This window comes from Natator depressus, chromosome 9, assembly GCF_965152275.1.
Source record: "Natator depressus isolate rNatDep1 chromosome 9, rNatDep2.hap1, whole genome shotgun sequence".
NCBI classification, from domain to species: Eukaryota; Metazoa; Chordata; order Testudines; family Cheloniidae; genus Natator; species Natator depressus.
In genome coordinates, this window is record NC_134242.1 from 74,994,714 (window position 1) to 75,000,713 (window position 6,000).

Below are 6,000 nucleotides of genomic sequence, written 5' to 3' on the forward strand. Positions count from 1 at the left end.
GCCTCCCAAAATCTTGCACCCTATGTCCGAGTGGATCTTGCCCCGCATTGGCTTTGCTGCAAGAGGGCCCCTCTATACATGCAGGATATGCCCCCTTTTGATGTAATATAAAATGTGACTTGTTTGGTTTCAGTTGCAAATGGCAGATTATAAAAATCAGTCTTCCAGCAGTGAGCTTTTACATTTTATTATCTTTGATCAATTACTTAAATTGACTGGAATAAAGTCTACACTGAATGAGGTTACAGTGTTTGTGATTTTTTTTAATCATCTGTATCTGTTATTGTAATATTAAATGTCTCAGTTCTGTTGTTGTGCATCTCCTTAGTTTGCTTGTTGAGCTACAGGCAACTAAAATGGCTAAGACTTATATCGTGATTGATTTTGAAAAAACGCAGATTTAGTGCTGCAGTAACTCATACCAATGGACATACTTGGGGAAAAGGTTTCAACGATATATTAAACCATATTTTATTATAACTACTTAAATAATATATTGGACTACTACGCATTGGTAGACACTTTATCCACTCTTTGGCTGGTTCTTGGGCATAGTACAGACTCATCATTTTCATCTTATATCTCAGGAGCTGTACAGTCCTTTGCAATGAAATCTGGCACACTTTTAACATAAAACCTCCAGATCAGCTGCTACTTTTTAGGGCCCTTAACAAACAAAATCAATATCTCCTTCCCTTTCAAAAACAGTTTTGCTCATCCAGTGATAAGTGCTGTTGCAGTAAAACTGCATAATTGTCCAGGAATTTTAAAATATTTCTTGGGAATGGCCTTCTTTAAATCTTTAAGCTGTCGCAAATAAACAATAAGTACCTTTCATTACTTTATATTTTGCAGTTGTCCCCATGAAAACAAATTAAAATGAGATGTTTTATTGCTTCCAGATGCTCTTAAAACTGAAATTTAAAGCAATTCTTGGTTTTAACAGCTCTGTTTTCCAATAAATTGGCTCTGCAGTAGCTGGCCTGTTGAAGCCTGGCTGGAAGTTAAACAAAACATTGGCACAGCAGTTATTCCACATGCCCCCTCAAACCAACCGCCTCATCAGAAGGAAGCCTGTAGCTCTGCATAACCCAATTATCTCCCATAGCAATCAAGTGATTAATCAGTCAGATTAATTAGTTAATGGTTTTCCTGCACTTTGAAAATAAGAAAGTGTTAAATAAAGACTAAATATTATTCACTTATGTATTTATTTATTATTTAAATATAATTAGGCAGGTGCCAGAAATGTCAGGTGGCTCGAAGAGAGGACTCCACTAAAGATACAGAGCTGGGCTTTCTCTGGATGACTGACAGGTCTAATTATGATGTCAGCCAGGCGGAGCTGTATATCTTGGCAATGTGCCTTTACCTCCTTAAGCATTGTAGAGGAGGTAAATATACAGCCCCACAGCTCATCCTTGATGTCACCATGAACAGACCTGTCAGGGGAGGTATTCAAAGGAATAGCAGCTATCCACATGTTTTAGAAACAATACAAACATGAGAGAGGGCATTAAATCACAGGTAATATATCCACAGGATGAAATCCTGGCTCTACTGAAGTCACTGGCGTTTTGCCATTCACTTCACTGGAGCCAGGATTTCACCCATAATTGCTTTATGTTTGTTTTGGAAACGAGGATTCTAAAGACAAGCCCCCAAGCTTGAGTTCTCCACTGCAACAGTGTTTAGCACACCACTGCAGAATGGAGCTATGTAAAAGAAATGTCACTGTAAAATCTGGGTTTCTGTCCTCTCCCTTCACTCTGGCTCTGATTCAGGAAAGCACATGCTTAAGTCTATCCCAAAATAGCAAAACATTTAAGCACATGCTTAGTTTTAAGCATGTGCTTAATTTCCATTGACTGAATGGGACTACTTATGGAGTAAATTACTACTCACTCTGACTTAGAGTGCAAGAATCTAGCTCTGAATCTTTGTTGTTTATATCAATTATTATAACCTCAGCTTAGTCATCATTTGGCAAAGTGACAAAGGATCGTTGATTTCTTGCTGAATAAAATTTTGGATGTTCAGCCAGTTTCCCACAGAAGCTTGAAATTATATCTTCAGACTGTTTTTATGAATACACAGCTCAAAGCCCATAATAATGTACCTGCACTGAGGATAATTTAATGTAGAGTAATATCTTTGTTGACATAAAAACACTTACGTTGTGCTAAACATCGTCCCTAGTTGCAAAGCTTTGGACCCAGTCCAAGTTTCAAATTTTCCCACATTTTTTGAGGATTTAGATGTGGGAATTTTGTATTGTAGAGAGAGGGCCGAAATGTAAAGGTCAGGTCCTGATCTGAATTTCCATAGTGCTCAAGTGTGTTTAGCTCTTGGTTATATAACAGGCCTCTCTCTATATATTATGCATAACTATAGTGGAAGAAATTAGTTTATCTTGTTACCTTTTAAAAATTCCACCACCGAAGTACATTTTCAGAAGCTGCAAGATTCTACGTAATATGATGTATTCTCTGTTCAAAAAATTGTTGTAAGAGGAAATAAATCTATGACCTGACTGCTAAGTTAATACAAGAAAAAACAAATGCAGCTTCCAGATTGCAACTTTAGACATTCACTTTGCTGCTCCACAAAATGCTTCCAAACACAAATCAAAGAGCTGGTCCTTTCCAGACCACCACAATGATGTCACCAGATTCCACACAGTGCTGTCATCCCATTCTATGCTTTCCCTGTTGCTATAGCAGACCCTCTATTGCTGAGAGCCCTAAACTCAAATTCCAAAGGACAATTTTCACTTTCCTTTCCTGCTCAATATCTGGGTATGTATATATATGAGGCACTGCGTGATAATCGGCTCTCACTCAGTCAGAGTGAGTAGCAGGGGACCATTTAATGTGCACGTCTCTCTTAATGAGAGTGGAAGAGGTGCTCTCCCCTAGGTTTAGAGTTTCTACAACTCCTATTACCTGATTGGACTTCTGTAAAGCTTTGCTTTTCAGGATGAAGAGAAAAGGATGAGTTTTGCACATTCCCTTTTATGTTTGTTTGTTTTTTGTATGCACCTCAGGTAAAAAGGGGGAAGGGTTAGGGCTATCTTTCAGTTCATTTTAAATGTATGTGCTTTTAAAATTCAGGTTGGTTTTTCCGCTACTGCTGCTTAGAGCAATGGCAAGAACGAGAGTGGCATGATGAGAGATTAAAAAGACTGGGACTATTCAGCTTGGAAAGAGCTGATGAAGGGGGATATGATAGAAGTCTATACAATCATGAATGGAGTAGAGAAAGTGAATAAGGAAGTGTAACAGTGTAAACAGCCCAGGAGAGGGCGGTGGCTGGGAGCAAGCAGTTCCCAGGCTGATTGGGGAAGCAGGCTCAGCTGTGGCCACACTCTCAATCAGGGCTCAGCTGGCTCTTATGAGAGGGCAGTGGGCCAGGAGCAGATAGTCTTCTCTAGCTGTAGAGGGAGATGGGCCTGGCTGCTGGGGTACATGCTAGGGTACCTGAGGTGAAGTAGGACTGGGGAAGGCCAGAGGAGCTTCCAGACTGGAAAAGTCCTAGGCTGCAGGCCTGGCAGATGGCCTAAGATAGGATACTGGGGTTGAAACAGGGCAGCCCACAGGTAGGCAGAGGCAGCAGGTCCAAACCCCTGTTGCCTGTGATGATTGGCTTATATGCTGCAGCCCGCCCCAGTGTGCGGGGGCTCAGCAGTGAGTGGCAGTAGCCAAAGACTGAGGTGAGGTGGGGATAGTGGGTGGGGGTTCCCTGGGAAGGGGAGACCCAGAGACTGTGGGGGGTCCTGCCAGGGGGCAGCACCCTTGGTAAAAGGGATACTGGGGTCTTGGAGGGACATGGGGGCCAGCAGCAGCAAGACACTGGCCTGCAGAGGGTGCTCTGGAGGCTGGAAGAACTAATTCCCTGAGAAACCAGCAGGAGGTGCTGCAGGGGTGAGTCTCACCCCGTGATAGGAAGGGTTAGTTACCCCTTCACATAACACAAGAACCAGGGGTCACCCAATGAAATGAATAGGCATAGGGTTTAAAACAAACAAAAGGAAGTACTTCATACAATGCACAGTCAATGTGTGGCACTCATTGCCAGGGCATGTTGTGAAGGCCAAAACTATAACTGGATTTCAAAAAAAGAATTGGATAAAGTCATGGAGAATAGGTCTATCACTGGCTATTAGCCAAGATGGTCAGGGACACAACCCCATGCTCAGGTGTCCCTAAGCTTCTGACTGCTACCTGCAGCAATTGGATGACAGGGGATGGATAATTGCCCTGTTCTGTTCATTCCCTCTGAAGCGTCTGTCATTGGCCACTCTCAGAAGTCAGGATATGGGGCTAGATGGACCATTGGTCTGACCAATATGGCCATTCATATGTTCTTATGATAACAATTAAACTCTTTGTCTCAAGTCTTTTCCTGCCCAGAGGCTCAAGCTTTGCATTGTAAGTAGCTAGAGTTTTGTCACTATGCTGAAGGGGAAAAGTTTGAAACTCTCAAATTTAAAAAACAGTATTTTCAACTTTTGCTCAGAAAAGTGTGTGTGTGTGTATAAGCAATTTGCTATTGTAATTTTAGTTTGAAATAGCTTCTAAATTGTAAGGGGAGGGGACACATTCCAAGCCCTATACAGAGCAGGTTTTGCAGATGTGATAGGCAACACACTATAAGGCAGTTTAAAGAGGCATATGTGTAAGGTTTAATTTTAAAGGGAATTTAAATTGGTAGGTTCTGTATGAAAAAATGAATACAATAGATGTCTATTCAAAGATGTGCTGTCTTTAGTCTAGTCCAGTTTGAACAGAATTGACAATGCTGTTTGAAAGAGAGTAGGGGAATCCCCTGACAGTAACGAGAAGCGAAATCTTATTCAGAAACGGGATGAATGATGTAACAGAAGATACGGTTCCCTGTACTGTGATTCAAGTGAGGAGCCCAAGATGGAGGATTGGCTCTGGGACATTTCTCTCTCTGTTCCATCTCTTGGATTTCACAGAGGCACACATAATTACAATTTTTAAACTTAACTTTAACAATACCCCTTGTTGTCAGGCTGTATACTGTTGAGAATGAGCTGGGTATCATGACTATGTAGACTTTAGTAAAGTGGGGAAGAAGCTGATAATGCAAATCAGTGAGTTCAGTTCTGCTTCATTTGCTCTGGGATGCCTTGAGAAACAGGAAAGAATCTGGGGTCACAAACCTGATTATCCTTCTAAATACAGCCCATAGCAACATTAGACAGTATTGGAAACACATAGTCCAGTGCAATGTGCACAACACAGCATATAGACTTAATTGGTTACATGAAAGAAGAAAATCCTGCGTCATGTTTTGATTTAAATAGTACAGTATTATGATCAGCAAAGTGCTATTGCTTACCTCTTCAAACATTAACAATGCTGAAATCTGGAGCAATTTAAACTAATTTGACTGCATATGTAAATAGAATACGTCCTCAGCAGCTGAATTTGAGTTCAGTGCAAACTATTATCCACCTGTGATGGGACAATTGGAGAGCTGTTCTATCTGAGACCAAGTATAGAAATGCTTGGACCTCTAATCTCCTCTTAATTTCAAAATATTAATTCCAGAGAAAAACAATAACACTCAAGAAATCTGAGAGATTTCCATAAATTTTTTTACTAAAACATTCACAGTCAAATTTTGGTCTGATTTAGAACTGTGCAGCCACATGGCAGGAAATGGGACTGCATAGACATAAATGTTTTGCTCTGGTTGTTTTGGTTATTAGGGGTAAATCGTCTTCCTTGTGCAAAGCTCAAGGAATTTGGTTTTGTGCAAAGGAGGTCCTGTAACAGCTGGGGAAATAGGTGAAATCCTGCCCAGCATGCTGTGGCTTGACTGTGGAGTCACTCTGATGCCACTGCTATCTCCCTGCATAGATATTGGAGCTACAGAGTTAGGTTTCTGTTGGTCACTCCTAAACCTAAATACAATACCACACCTTTCCAATATTCCCTCCAAAGTTATCATGGATGGAGCTCTCTTAGA